Source organism: Nomascus leucogenys, chromosome 4 (assembly GCF_006542625.1).
Source record: "Nomascus leucogenys isolate Asia chromosome 4, Asia_NLE_v1, whole genome shotgun sequence".
Lineage (NCBI taxonomy): Eukaryota > Metazoa > Chordata > Mammalia > Primates > Hylobatidae > Nomascus > Nomascus leucogenys.
In genome coordinates, this window is record NC_044384.1 from 8368169 (window position 1) to 8385057 (window position 16889).

General features: G+C 35.6%; 1 long non-coding RNA gene across 1 annotated transcript in view; it reads left to right on the top strand.

The window, feature by feature from the left end:
- The first annotated feature begins 3966 nt into the window (after positions 1–3966).
- The window catches only part of LOC101178129, a 29186-nt gene continuing 16263 nt past the window's right edge, over positions 3967–16889 (top strand). The window contains exon 1 of the long non-coding RNA XR_178107.3: positions 3967–4064. This is a non-coding gene — a long non-coding RNA (uncharacterized LOC101178129). The remainder of the gene's footprint in view (positions 4065–16889) is intronic.

The window sequence follows — 16889 nt, forward strand, 5'->3', positions numbered from 1 at the left end:
TCTACAGATCTCTGGGGGCATGGACACAATGCAGCCAAGCTCTTTGCTAAGGCACAACACATGTGACTTTGCTCCAGTCCCGAATAAGTTCCTCATTTCCATCTGAGAACTCATCAGCCTGGACTTTATTGTTATTACCACTATCAACATTTAGGTCACCACCATTTAACGAGTCTCTAAGAAGTTGCAAACATTCCATCATCTTTCTGTTTCCTTCTGAGTTCCTCAACCTCTACCAACCTCTGCCTATGACCCAGTTCCAATGCTGCTTCCACATTGTCAGGTATCTTTATAGCAATGCTCCACTCCTTGGTACCAATTTCCTGTATTAGACCATTCTTTCACTTCTATAAAGAAATATCAGAGACTGAGTAATTTTTATTTAGAAAAAAGGCTTAGTTGGCTTACAGTTCTGCAAACTAAATAAGCATGGCACTGGCATCTACTCATCTTCTGGGAGGTACTCATGGAGCTTATACTCATGGTGGAAGGTGAAGCAGGGGCAGGCATGTCACATGGTAGGAACAGGGGAAAGAGTGAGTTAAGAGGGAGATGCCACAAACTTAAACAACCAGATCTCGTATGAACTCTTTTACTATTGCAAGGACAGCACCAAGCCATGGGGGACTCATCCTCACGACCAAAACACCTCCCACCAGGCCCCATCTCCAATACTGGGGATTAAAACTCAACCTGAAATTTGGGTGGGGACAAATATCTAAACTATATCACCCTCCCAGACAGACTAATCAAAAGCTCAGTGTTGGCCGGGCGCGGTGGCTCAAGCCTGTAATCCCAGCACTTAGAGAGGTTGAGGCAGGCGGATCACGAGGTCAGGAGATCGAGACCATCCTGGCTAACAAGGTGAAACCCCGTCTCTATTAAAAAATACAAAAAAATTAGCCAGGCGTGGTGGCGCCTGCAGTCCCAGCTACTCGGGAGGCTGAGGCAGGAGAATGGCGTGAACCTGGGAGGCGGAGCTTGCAGTGAGCCGAGATCACGCCACTGCAGTCCAGACTGGGCGACAGAGCAAGACTCCATCTCAAAAAAAAAAAAAAAAAAAGCTCAGTGTCAGTTTTTGGAGGACACAAAATTAAGATCTCATGTGTTTATCTTGCCTCATGAATAGTAGACACTGCATAAATATGGGAAAATAAGTGTATACATATTTTATATAGCATTTGCAAAAATACGTGTTTATCTGAGAGGTCTTTATAAAGCTCCTCAATGCTTCCAATGTAATGGTATTTTAATCGTGTTCTCCTTTCTACACCTATGAGTTAGCATCATCACATGCCTGCAATCTATCCTCCTTTGCCCATGTACACATATGCACATGCACACACACACACACACACAATATACACCACTTGTTTTTTGTGTGTATATATATATGTGTGTGTGTGTGTATATGTGTGTATATATATACACGTACAGTAGTCCCTCCTAATCCACAGTTTGACAGTTTCAAGTACAATCTGCCGTTTCAGACATCAGGGGTTTGGAAGGCATCCTCCACAGATTAGGGGGACTATTGTATACGCTCTACTTGTAATATATACAGGTATACATGTGTACCCGTATGTCTATATTTATACGTGTGTACACTTCTGTATCTGTATTTATGTATATCTATATTTCAATATGTATAAGTAATCTATATTCATCATAACAATATATGTAAGATATTGAAAGTATATTTTATATTCTTCCAGCCTAATGAAATAATCATGAATTTTTGTTATATGAATTTATGCTTGTTAAGTTATACCCAGTTATTCACAAAGCTTTGGAAAATAAAAGTTGTAAAAACCAAAACTTCACAGCCATGTGGTTTGAAGGATAGAGCAGCCAACACTTTGTGAAGTGATCCATAGTCTATAAATGACTCCATTTGTACCTTAACCTCAATCATAGAGGAATAATATTTTTCTATGAATAGGGTTGTTTTAGCACAGATATTTTCCAGTGGAATTGGAAGAGTCTTTGGAGGAAATGGATATTTTAATTTTTTGATAAATTAATATGGTGAAAAAGAACTTAACATTTTGGTAAAGTATGTACTTAATTGAATTTCATAAATGAAATGAATAATATACATAAATCGTTTCATCTTTATTGTTTCAATTTTCAAATATAAGCTTTTTATTACTCAAATAGAAAAAATAATAATCTGGCACTGAAAGATGTTAATTTTTTATAAACACACACTTGTTTGCTGGTTCTCAGGAATGTCTCAGGTTTGTATAGACTTACATGAGGCATTATTTAAACGGTGACTTTATTTGTTGTTACTTTAAATGTTAAAATTAATGCTCAAATAAGGTGCATAGGTTTGGCATATTAGATAACTTACTGTTTAAGAACCTTGTAATTTAAGATCTTAGAAAACGAGAAAGCATATGGAGTAAATACAACATTTTTTCTAAAAAATGACAAAATTATTGCATTTTATATGTTTTAATTTTTGTGCCTACTTATTTTTACAATGTACATTTTTTAGATCTGTGGTGTTTGACATTCTTATATTCAGTGTCTGTCACTGAGCATTTCAAATTCTCTTGTTAAAAACAAACAAAAATGCATCACCTTTAAAATGACACAGGTTTATGAGGACATATGACGAATGTGCAGAATAGACCTGTCAAGTGGACCTTTTGTTGCTTTCTTCAGCTCACCAATGTGAAACAGATTAAACCTGAGAAAAAACGCTTGCTCCATTTTCCAAACGCAAAATTGGTTGAGTATTTGGAATGTGCAGGGATGCCTTGGGGATCATATATCTCTGTCTATAGAATCACATTCTCCTACTTTAATACCATTTACTTAATGCAAAATAATCTGTAAAATATTGAAAAACTGCTGGTTTGAAATGTTTCTTTGCCAGCTTTTTTAAGCCTTTGAAGTCCTCATATACGTAGTTTTCAAACTTTGCAAGTTTCATGAGTTCAGGGATGCTGGGAAGAACATTTAATCTCTCAAAAAACAAGAAAAGAACATTCACAGAAAAGACTCAGTCACTTATTCTGAATCTTAAGGAAATTGGCTATTTGGTATTTCCTGGGGATTCAAATGAGTAATAGCAATCTCATAATATTTTAGCATATTATAATCATCACTGTCCTTGTAAAATTCTTTATAATAATGGTCTATGGAAATTTTTTTATGTTCATTCAGAGTGTTGGTGATGATGGGTGAGCTAAACAAAGGCATTCTTTAAAAAAACTGAATAACAATGTTATTATATATATCTCTGGGTAGTATTTGCTAATATATGGCTTTTCAGTCAATGAGAGGAAATTGCATAATATTAGAGATCAGGAAGAGTGACAAGTGTGGACATTTAAGACCACTCGTGCTCTCTGTTAAGGGTCCATTTTGGCAATGACTATGTCATTCTACTGAAAGCCAGCAGGTGGTCCATGCCCTCTAGTATGGCTTGCCTTGAGTGCCATTAGCTATCTGCTATTTTCCTTTCAGAACAAAGCATGTTCAGAGCTCTCTTAAGTCCTTAGCTTGCCCTTATTGTTCCCCTTCCCCCTATCCTAAATTCGTAAGTAATCCATTTCTTAAGCTCTCCTCAATTACAACTTTGAGAAACCACCCACGGATTTTTTTTTTCAAGAACATCACAATACACATTATGTTATGAGGTCTTAACTATGATCCCTTAGAAAAGTACTCAAGCCTGAAAAATATTGAAAGCCTCTAGGGTAGGAATATTAACAGACTTATTTCCATAGGTAGGTAGGTGGGTAGGTAGGTAGGGAGGGAGGGAGGGAGGTAGATAGATAGATAGATAGATAGATAGATAGATAGATAGATAGACAGACAGACAGATAGACAGACAGATAGAGATACCATACTCCAATGCCAACACAAGTCACTCTGTCTTAGTTTGGGTGTCTATTAGAAAATACCTCAAATTGTGTGGCTAATAAACAGAAGTTTATTTCATGTTTATAGATGTGGGTAAGTCCAAGATCAAGGAGCCAGCAGATTCAGAGTCCAGGGAGGGCTATTCCTGATTTGCAGATGGCGCCTTCTCTTTATGTCGTTACAAGGTATGAGGTTGAAGGAGCTCTTCAGAGTCCCCTTTTTAATAACAGCACTAATTCCAGTCATGAGGGCTCCCCTCTCGTGATCTAATCACCTCCCAAAGGCACCACCCACCTCCTAATACCTGGCACTACCTCGGAGGTTAGGGTTTCAACCCCCAATATAAATTTGGAGAAGGACACAAAACTTTCAGACCACAGTAGTCTCAATTCCATTACCCCATGTCATTTTTGCCTTAATACTTAGCATTCTAAAATTGCCTGCCATATTTAACTGGTGCATTACAGATATCTTTTTTAGCTAGGCCATGTGCCTATATAACAACAGTTTTTACTCTTTAACACTTGTATTCCTAGGTTTTGACACACAGTATGTTCATGATAAAAATGTATGTTTTAAAAGTCAAAGGTCTCTGATTCAATTAGATTCATGCAAATTACAATTTTATAGCAATGCTTATCTGAACCACATAACTATTAAAGCCTCTTAAAATATCTCACGTGAAACTATTTACAATACCATACTTTCAAGAATGTAAAAGGGACTTACATTTTCTGGCAGCACATGGGTTGTTGAATGCTTTTGCAGTATCTCAGGATTCCAGTGTGTACAGAAGGGTCCAGCAATACCGATACTACAAATGAGAAATGCAAAAAACATTATTTAAAACTCTGCTTTCTTTTATTGTGTTACCCAGAAATCAACAAGAACTGCAAGCAGAAGCTGACTTAGAAAAAAACCGTAAGAATAAAAAAAAAGCTGAAATAGTAAGTAAAAAACACCAGAGGATACAGAACTACTGGAATGCTGCATACATTTTTTCACCTAAATATGTTAATATCACAATTTCTAAAAAAAATAACAAATTATTTATTAGTCAGATTGATCTCTTAGCGTCATATTTAATTCCTCAGGTCAGGTTCAACTATTAGCAGAAGAAAACAATCTGCTATTTCCATAAATAAAATATTGATACTAAAGCAGCATCAGCAGTGTTGATGAACATATAATAGAATATGTGTCCAAGCACAGATCCTGTCATTGTGCTTCACTTTAATGCACTTTACGGATATGATGTTTTTCATAAATTGAAGGCTGCCAGTAGACCTACAGCGAGCAAGTCTATCAGCACCATTTTTCCAACGGCATGTGCTCAGTTTGTGTGTCTGTGTTTCTCCATATTTCAAACATTTTCATTATTGATATACTTGTTATGATGATCAGTGATCAGTGATCTTTGATGTTACTATTGCATTTATTTTGAGCTGCCACAAACCACACCCATATAAGATAGCAAACTCTATTAATAGATGTGTATGTTCTAACCGCTGCATGGAGTGGCTGCTCTCCCATCTCTCCCTCTCCTCAGGTATTGCTATTCCCTAAGAAACAACAATGTTGAATTTAGGCCAATTAATAATTTGCAATGGCCTCCTAAGTAGTCAAGTGAAAGGATGAGGAGAACATCTCATTATAAATCAAAATCTAGAAATGGACAATGAGGGATTAATTAATGGGTACAATATATGTTATTTGTTAATAGATACCCTAAAAACTCTGATTTCACTACTACTCAATCTATGCATCTAACAAAATTATGCTTGAACATCATAAATGTATACACATTTATTATTTTAGTTGTTTAGTTTATTTCTGGGATACATGTGCAGGATGTGCAGGTTTGTTACATAGGTAAACGTGTGCCATGGTAGTTTGCTGAAGCTATCAACCCATCACCTAAGTCTTAAGTCCAGCATGCATTAGCTATTTTTCCTGATACTCTTTTTCTCCCCACTCCAGCCCCAATGACAGGCCTCAGTATGTGTTGCTCCCCTCCCTGGGTCCATGTGTTCTCATTGTTCAGCTCCCACTTATGAGTGAGAACACGTGGTGTTTGGTTTTCTGTTCCTGCATTAGTTTGCTGAGGATGGCTTCCAGTTCCATCCATGTCCCTGCAAAGGACATGATCTCATTGCTTTTTATGGCTGCATAGTATTCCATGGTGTATATGTACCAACTTTTCTTTATCCAGTCTATCATTGATGGGCATTTGGGTTAATTCTATGTCTTTGCTATTTTATACACATTTCTTAAAGCCAGAAATGATTAGGCTTAGTGAGTAAGGAATGTTAGAAGCTGAGATAGGCTAAAAACTAGGCCTCTTGAGCCAAACAGCCAAATTGTGAATGTAAAGGAAAAATTCTTGAATAATATTACTAATACCACTCCAGTGAACACACAAGGATAGGAAAGCAAAACAACCACATTGGTGATATGGAGAAAGTTTTAGTTGTGTATGAATAGAAGATCAAACTAGCCACAACATTCCATTAAGCCAATGCCTAATTCAAAGCAAGGTCCTAACCCTCTATAATTCTACGAAAGCTGAGAGAAGTGAGGAAGCTGCAGAAAAGTTTGAAGCTAGCAGCGGTTGCTTCATGAGGTTTAAGGGTAGAAGCCATCACCACACATAGAAGTTCAAGGTGAAGCAGCAGGTGCTGATGTGAAAGCTACAGCAAGTTATCCAGAAGATCTAGCTAAGACCATTGATGAAGGTGTCTACATTAAGCAACAGATTTTCACTGCAGACAAAATAGCCATGTATTGGAAGAAGATGCCATCTATGGAAGATGACTTCCATAGCTAGAGAGGAGAAGTCAATGCCTGGCTTCAAAGCTTCAAAAGACATCGTGACTCTCTTGTTAAGGGCTAATGCATCTGGTGACTTTACGTTGAATCCAATGTTTATTTACCATTCTAAAAATTTTAGGGTCCTTAAGAATCATGTTAAATCTACTCAGCCTGTGCTCTATAAATGGAAGAACACAGCCTGGATGACAGCACATAAGTTTACAGCACGGTAGACTGAATATCTTAAGCTAACTGTTAGAGACCTACTGCTCAGAATTTAAAAAGCCCAACAGATTTGTTTCAAAATATTATTGCTCATTGACAATGCACCTGGTCACCCAAGAGTTCTGATGGAAATGGGCATTGAGGATTAATGTTTTCATGCCTGGTAATATAACATCCATTATGCAATAAATGTATCAGGGGCATACTTTTGACTTCTAAGTCTTTTTATTTTAAAAAATACATTTCATAAGTCTATAGTTACCATAGTTAGTGATTCCTCTGATGGATCTGGGCAAGGTAAATTAGTAGCCTTCTGGAAAGGGTTCACTACTGTTGATGCCATCAAGGACATTCATGATTTATGGTAGACAGTCAAAATGTCAACTTTAATAGGCATTTGGAAGAAATTGATTCCAACTCTCATGGATGACTTTGAGGGACTCAAGACTTCAGTGGAGGAAGTAACTGAAGATGTGGTGGAAATAGCAAAAGAACTAGGAGTGTGACTAAATTTCTGAAATCTGATAATTAAATTTGGATGAATGATAAGTTGTTTCTATGGGTGAGGAAAAAAAAATAAGATTCTAGAAGCGGACTCTACTCCTGGTGAAGAAGCTGTGAACATTGTTCAAATGACAAAAAGGGATTTAAAATATTACATAAACTTGGTTGATGAAGCAGCAGTCAAGTTTGAGAGGATTGACTTCAGTTTTGAAAAAAGTTCTATGGTGGGTAAAATGCTATCAAAGAGCATAGAAATCTTTTCTGAAAGAAAGAATCAATCTGAGGGGAAAACTTCATTGTCTTATTTTAAGAATTTGCCACACCCACCCCAAACTTCATCAATCTGACCCTGATGAGTCAGGAACCATCAACAGAGACCTTCTACCAGCAGAAAGATTATGACTTGCTGGAGGCTCAAATGATCCTTAGCATTTTGTAGCAATAAAGTATTTTTAAATTAAGGTATGAACTTTGGTTTTAAACATAATTATCTTGCACATTTTATATATAATAACGTACGGTATAGTGCAAATGTAACTTTTAGATGCAATGAGAAATTTTAAAAAATTGAGTCTCACTTTTTTGTAATACTTCACTGTGGATTTCTGGAACTAAATACACAATATCTCTGAGGTATGCATGTATGTACTTATGTGTATGTGTGTGTATATATATATATATACATATTAATTTAACGGTTAATAAAACTAAAAACTGTGATGTTAAACATTCAAATCCAGAATTGTTGAAAGCAGAGGCATAATTTCTTCATTTAACATTCATCCAATTTTTTTTCTGATACACCAGATTTAAAATGAAATCAGATGGGGCATAAGAAAAGATATTTTCTAAAGAATATCTTATTCATAGCTTTTTAATAAAACTCGAGATTTTGGACTTGGACGTCTTGGCCATCAGCTACCTAACAAAAGGCTATTGTTGCTCAGCTTTAAGAAATGTTATCATTATTTTTCCATTTGACATGGTAAGACGTGAATACAGGTCAGTGCCTATAACAGAAGATGATAAATTATACATCTGAGTTTCATTGTCAATGCTAATAGTGACCATTGCTAAACTAAAATGTTTAAATATCATCGATTTCATTTAACAGCAATCACTGTGGCTGTGGCATTGCTAATATGCCCTGAAATCTGAGATGTAAGATAAGAGTTTAATACAAACTAAGTAATAAATATTCTCCACTAAATTCTTACTGAAAACTTAAATAATAAATTATTTTATAGCTTTCCCAAGTGTAGATATTTTATAGTATTTTTAATAAAATGACAAGTACTAATTAGAATTTCAAGAATGTGAAAAATAAGTGTCTGATTTTTCAGGCCCTGATTAAATACTCATATTGTATTATAGAATTCTCGAACAGACAATATACAGTACAATTTTTAGAACACAGACTAATGAATTTCCTCAAAGTTCATAGCTGAAAAATTTAACTAGAAATTTCAAATCCACCCTAAAATGATACTATCAAGCTTTTTTATGGGAGATTGTGAAGATTATTAAGACAATTGATTGTCTTAAAAATTTAGTTTATTTGTTAGTATACATTATAAGTTCAATACAACTATCAATCATTCAAACAGGTTATTTGCATTGTGTAGACGCAGCTTAATTTTCCTGCTTCTGCTAATCTTAGTGGGAAAATATAAACGTCTATTATGAGAATTCAAAACCCATTTCAGCCAAATAACTAAAACCCATGGTACCCAAATGGGTAATGACTCATGCATATTTTTTTAGAGACAGCTTTCAATAGGGGCTTGAAAGTTGTTTACATCTATAATTTAGTACATGCTCATAATAATGTCTTTATGTCATTTCATTTTGTCAATGTCTTAAATAGTCATTGTGTAAAGAAAAATGTCAAGTAGTATTGAATCAGTAAGTGTTGAACCTGGCCAACTCAGATGACAGTCTAGAGGGGTTGACTTCAAGTTAGTTTATTCTCTTTTTACTCAATGTTTTCAATGCTATGTAAAGCCTCAAATATTTTTATTAGAAACCAAAACTTTTCATTTAAACAGGTGCATATGATCAAATGACATAATTACCAAATATAATAAATATTGGCATATTTAAATAAAACAATTGAAGTATTTTTCTAACTTTATCTAACGACCCTCCACATACAACAATTCGGTCACCACCACCATCCATCAGAAACACATACACACACACACACACACACACACACACACACACACACACACACAACTATACAGGTTGAGTATCCTTTATCCAAAATGCTTTGGAATAGAAATGTTTTGTATTTCAGATTTTTTTCAATGTTGAAGTATTTGCATACAGGTAATAAGATACCTTGGAGATGGGACCGAGGTCTAAACATGAAATTTGTTTGTTTCATATATACCTTACAAACATAGCCTGAAGGTAATGTTTTACAATATTTTAAATAATTTTGTGCCTGAAACAAAATATGTGCACATTAAATTATCAGAAAGCATGTCCCCAAGTGGACAATCTGTGGTCATCTAGCATTTCCACCATTCTTGACTCTGAATTCATATATTACTAATAAGCAATTCTCTTCTTACATTTGTTTACACATGAGCACTTAATGGTAAAAAGTATGACCTACAGTGAGAAAATTATATGTTAAGGGTAACTCAGCAACACAGCACAACACCTGGATCAGCTGCTAGACAACAGCAGCAATGAACAATGATAAACTTTCAGTCTCCACCTATGATGCTATGTTTTGATTAAAGGCTTACTGTACTCATGTGTGTGTGTGTGTGTGTGTGTGTTTGTATGTGTGTGTAAACATTATCAGCAGTTGAGGGACCAAAAAGTGGGTCCTGTAGGGATGAGGAGGCATTCTGCTGGATGGCTTCTTAGAATATTTCCTCCAGAGTCATCTGCCTGATTGACAATATATTTTTCCTTAAAAGTCTCTCTTTGATTTTATTAATGGACATGATTTCTTGTTTGATTATGAATATGCACACTTCACTAGTCCTTCAATTAGCCCATCACACACTTTCACCATGTCATCCATTGGAACATTTTCTGAAGTGTTAACAATGTCATCTTTATTGTACCTATAATCAGAATCAACCTTGGTTCAGAAAAATTTAGCCTATTTCACTATCAGTCAATAAATGAACAACTGGAACCTCATTATTGATGTTAAAAGCTTCTTCAATATCCACATCTTTCAGATTGCTGACATACTATGAAGGTATAATTTTTGCATAAGTAAGGTGGTAAGACCATTTTTTTTCTCATTGACACCACCTTGTTCATCATCATCACTGAACATAATCACAGTCCAGTAGTTGGATCAGGTATGCACACCTGTGTCTTTATTCACTCTGTCCCCAGCATTGGGAACAGCATGTAAGGCAACCTGCATGCTAAACTACCTTTGAAAACCTTCCACGCCTATGCCTCTGCTGACTGCTACTAACATGCTGTTCAAGGAAGTATTTTCATATTTATGCTTCATTGATCTAAGGATGCACCGGTCACATGATTAACTGATAAAGTCACATTTAGGAGAAAGCACATAGCATAAACAGTATTTTTATGAGAATTTCAGCTGGAGGATGAGCAGAAAAGTTGTCAAGGAATAACAAAATCTCACAGTCATCATTCAGTCTAATTTTCCTGCAGTAAGCATGAGCTGCTCGTACAAAATGTTGTGAAATCAGACCAAAAGTTGTCCCCAGTAATCCATGCATTTTTTTGAGAGCATAACAGTGGCTAGTAGGAAATTCTCTCCTTGCAAACAGTGAGGACATAAGCTTTTGCCTACCACAGCAAGTGTATACTTCTGCATGCCTGCTGCATTAGCAATTGCCAGCACAAATTTCTGTCCTTGGCATCCTTAATTCCTATAGGGGCTGTTTCCTCAGCTGTAGTCAGTGTCTTTCTGAGATAATAATACCCAAATGGTGATATTTTGCCAGACCTGTCTTTGCATCACATTCCATTATCGATGACCTTGGCAAGGTCATCAATGAATTTCTCTGCTGCCCCATGATCTGCAGGTGCTTTATCTCTACGAATATTTGAAAATGCAATGTCAATGTCTTTTCTTAAATTTCTGCAACTAGCAGAAATACTCCCAGTTTTCCTCAGTTTTCAGTTCATCATGATGGTGATAGATCCTTGCCTGTTTCATGAGCAGCATGCAATTAAGTGGCCGGGGTCACTGTGATGTTGATGGATCGATTCTTTCAATACATGAGCGAGATCTTCTTTTCCAGCTTTATGCAGTGTTTTTGTATTTTTCATTAACTTCTCTTCATCAGTTTCAGCATAGAACTTCAATAGTTTATTCTGTTTCTTCAGGCCATGTATAATGGTATTTCTAACAGCACATTCTTCTGTAAAATATTTCACACTTAACACTGCTTCCCAGTTTCTCCAGCATCTTGACCTTCTGTACTATAAAAAAAAATAAATGCTTCCTTTTTTCTTATCACTGTTACCCAAGGGATATCTACAGGCCTTTTTGACATTTTCCAAAATATCTTTGAACTGCAGAACAGAGAAGGAGCAAAAACAAAACAAAACAAAAAACAAAACAAAAAAAACACTGAGTAATGCAGGTAGGTCTTGGCCCCATGTAGGTAGGTCTTGGCCTCATGTGGGGCATTGCAGGGATCCTGTCCTTGGCCATCCAGCCTGCACACATGCCATTTTACTACCCTTTGTGGAAGTGTTTGTGTAGGGGAATCTGGATATGCACAGAAAAGACATATTATGGCTGAAAAAGTTTGGGAGGCTCTTTTCTTCTGTTTTTGTTTCTGTTTTTTGCCTGTGAGGATGCTGAATAAATTGTGTGTAGTGCACCTTTCTTTTGATGGAGACTGTCACAAGAAGTCAGTTGTAAAATTTTCAACTTAGGCATCATGTCAGTGCTCAAAAAGTTTCAGATTTGGGAACATTTAGAATTTCAGATTTTTGGATGAAGGATGCCCAATCTGTATAGCATCTTTTAATATTAGATTGTTACATCACTCACATTCTCTTGTCTTTGAATTTGTATTTCCATTTAGTATCTTCTACAAATACATAATACATATTTTTAAAAATAATTATAAAACATAAACAAAATTTTTTGAAACACATCTCAATAACACAGATGGATTTTTTCTCATTTTGTTCATTACCAAGTAAATGAGACAGATCTTAGCATCAATTCTATTTCTAATATTTTATATTGTTTTGAGAGTTTAGAAAACTTATTTAAATAAATAATTGTATGAAAATTGAAGGACTATTCTAAAGCAATATAACTTTATTATAAAAATTATTTCTAGTTTATGCCAAAAATTGTCTAGTGATATCTTTTGCTGGTGGATCTGTTAACTGGTTCTTCAATGTTATTGAAAGCAAAGTATTTTAAAGCATCTTATTTGTGATATAATTTGTTACTTAGTTTTTATTAAGGTATATTTTTTCACTTTCTGATAAGTATATGCAAAAGGTTTTATAAAGAACCATAACATTATCATTAACTTTCCATTTATTCTTATACTTAGAAGCACTCATTTAACTTAATGTACACAGAACTTATTCAGAAAATAGAAATATTGCTAATTTATCTTTATTGGTTGGTAAAATGTTTATATCTTATCATGAGCTTTAGATACATTAGAGCTTTAAACACATTAGTACTTCATTAGAACTTTGAAGATATATCTCATTCTTTCCACGATTTAGTGGAGGCATTAAAGAGATTAGTATTTTTGGTTATCATTTTGGATGATTCCCCAGAGGTTTTACACCCTTGGTCAATGCACCATGATATGAGTCAGAATGGATGACAGGTCTGTCTAATTTAAAGGGGAAGAAACCCATCACTCCACGGTAGGGGCTAATACTCTTCAGAAGACTGCAGGTGTGAGACGGTAGTAGCAGAATGGACAAAGGTGGATGCACATGCAAGCGAGTTAAATGCATCTCTGGATATAAAGGCAGGGCAGCAGCGATGTCCTGCTACCAACACCAGTAACCCTCAATATATGAATCCCTTGGTTAATATTTCGTCCTCATCTTATTTTATGTATCTGCCAGATTTGACTCAGTTGAATATTCCAGTGTGAAACACAGTTTTTAAAAATAATTTCCAGGGCATATTCTTTGCTTTGTATAATGATTTTCAAATTTATATCCCCAACTCTGACTTTCCTCTAAATTCTAGATGTCTGCAGGATATGTATGATGCTTTTCAACTTTATATCACTAACTCTGACGTTCCTCTAAATTCTAGATGTCTACAAGATTTCTGTCCTTGTATTTTTAATACATGTTTTAAATTTAACATACTGAAAATACAAATTTGATTAATTATTTCCACTCTTCTGCTGTTAATCTTACTTATTGCATATACGGCAAATTTGTTCTTCCATTTGCTCTGGGAAAATGTTTTGGAATTACTCCAATATTCTCTTTTTCTTTCACCCAGTAACAGATCCAGCAAAAAAATCCTGGTGTCTCAGTTGCCACATGGTATTCAGAACATCAGAACTGCTCAAAACTTACACCATGATAACCTTGGTTCACGTCACTAATATGCATTAGTTGGCCTGTTGTAATAGCTTCTTAACGGGTCTTTATGCTTCTAACCTTGCCTTTCTTCCATCTATATTCAACACAAGAATCACAGATTTTTCTAAATATAAGATCCTGTCATTTTTCTGCTAAAAAATATTCCAATGGCTTCTCATGCCTCTGAGTTAAAGGTATTTACAATGGCCTAAAAATTTTTTGATGTTCTTTCCCCATCTTTGTAACCACTTGATTTTATCTCCCATCTGCCTCCTCCACTCTAGCTATACCAGCCTGCTTGATATGCCTAGAATATGGTAAATATTTTCTTTCCTATTTCTCTTTGCACTAGCTTTTATTCTGTCTGGAATGTTTTTCCACCCAGACAGATACATAGCTTTCTACCTTGTTTCATTTATGTTCCTGTTCAAAAGTCACATCTCTAAATAGACCTCCTCAGGGTATTTTCTATAAAATAACAAAGGCCTACACACATCAGCATTGTCTTTACTTACTGCCTTCATCATGCTCCAGCTTATTTATTACTTGTGTAGCATGTCTTTACATTTATATTGTTTGCCGCCTGTTTTCCTCCACTAGAATGTAAATATCATGAAGGAAGTAAGCTATTGTTCTCTGCCATATTACCAGGACCTAGGATAATATCTAGCATTTAGCAATTGCCAAGTATTTCATAAAAATAAGTTGAATGAATACTATGATGTTTTAGTTCTCCTCATAGCTCCCTAGCCATTAATTCCCTCCCCTCAACCTCTTATTTTTAGCTTACTTTCCTTTTTAAGTATGTCCCAATTGTTGATTTTCTGCTGAGTTCTAATTTCTCCTTTTTAAGTCATTCTCTGTACTCTCTTGGTTAGATCACTTAATTTTCTATGGCTTCGTCTACGTCATGTACATGTCAGCTCCAATTTGTTTCCTAAAGGTTTAAGACTTATTTATGCAGCTGGTTACTGAATACTTCCATTAGAACAGCTTAAACATATCTCAAACTAAAAACACCAAAAACGAGATCTTTATATATTCCCACATTTAGTTTCTCCGCCCGATCCCTCTGTGTTAGTAAATGGCGACACCATCTAAACAGTTATCCGATTAAGAATCTTGGTCTGATTGTTATCCTCTTCATCTCTCCCTTCTACATTCATTAAAAATACATGCCGAGGCCAGGTGCTGTGGCTCACACCTGTAATCCCAGCACTCTGGGAGGCCGAGGCGGGTGGATCACCTGAGGTCAGAAGTTCGAGACCAGCCTGGCCAACATCATGAAACCCTGTCTCTGCTAAAAACACAAAAAATTAGCCAGGCATGGTGGTGAGTGTCTGTAATCCCAGCTACTCTGGAGGCCGAGGCAAGAGAATCACTTGAACCCAGGAGGTGGAGGTTGCAGTGAGCCGAGGTCACTCCACTGCACTCCAGCCTGGGAGACAAGAGTGAAACTGTCTCAAAGAAAGAATAAATAAATAAATAAATACATTCAGAGGGTCCTGGCCAGAGCAATCAAGCAAGAGAAAGACACAAAAAGGCATCCAAGTAGGAAAAGAAATCAAGCAATCTCTCTTCACTGATGATATGATTCTATACCTAGAAAACACTAAAGACTCTACCAAAAGGCTCCTGGAACTGATAAACAACTTCACTGAAGTTTGAGGATATAAAATCAATATGCAAAAATTAAGTAGCATTTCTATAGACAAATAACATTTAAACTATGAGCCAAATCAAGAATGTAATTCTATTTACAGTAAAAAAAAAATACTTAGCAATATATTTAACCAAGATTGTGATAGAGCTCTACAAGAAATATAAGCAAGAAAACACTGCTGGAAGAAACGTAGATGACATAAGGAAATGGAAAAACATTCTATGCTCATGGATTGAAGGAATAAATATTGTTAAAATGGTCATACTGTCCAAAACAATCTACAGACTCAATACTATTCCTATCAAACTACCAACATCATTTTTTCACAGACTTAAAATAAATTATTCTAAAATTAGGTAGGACCAAAAAAAGATCCTGAATAGCCAAATCAATATTAAGCAAAAGGGCAAAGCTAGAGACATTACATTACCTGACTTCAAACTATACTATAAGGCTACAGTAACAAAACAACATGGTACTGGTACAAAAACAAACACATAGACAGGTGGAACAGAATAGAGAATTCACAAATAAAGTCACACAGGAACAGCCATTTTATCTTCGACAAAGCTGACAAAATTAAATAATGGGGAATGGACTCTCTATTCAATAAATGATGCTGGAATATCTAGCTAACCATATGCAGAAGAATGAAACTAAACCCTTATCTTTTACCATATACAAAAATTAACTCAAGATGGATTAATGATTTAAATGTCAGACCTCAAAATGTAAGAATTATCGAAGAATACATAGCAAACACCATTCTAGACATCAATCATGGAAAAGAATGCATTATTAAGTCCTCAAAAGCACTTACAACAAAAACAAAAATTGAAAAATGAGACCTAATTAAACTTAAGTGCTTCTGCACAGCAAAAGAAACTGTCAACAAACAGACAACCAAGAGAATGGGAGAAAATATTTGCAAACTATGCATTCCAATAAAGGTCTAATATCTATAAAGAACTTAAACAATTCAGCCAGCCAAAAACAAATAATCCCAATAAAAATGGGCAAAATACATGAGGAGACACTTCTCAAAAGAAGATATACTCGTGCTGTGAGTTAACACAGAACAGATAAACCAATACTGCATGTCCTCACTTGTAAGTGGAAGCTGAACATTGGGAACTCATGGACCTAATGATGGAAACAATAAACACCGGGGACTACCAGAAGGGGAGAAAGGGAAGGGGTCAAGGGTTGAAAAACTGATTATTGGGTACTATACTCACAACATGGGTGACAGAGCCATTGA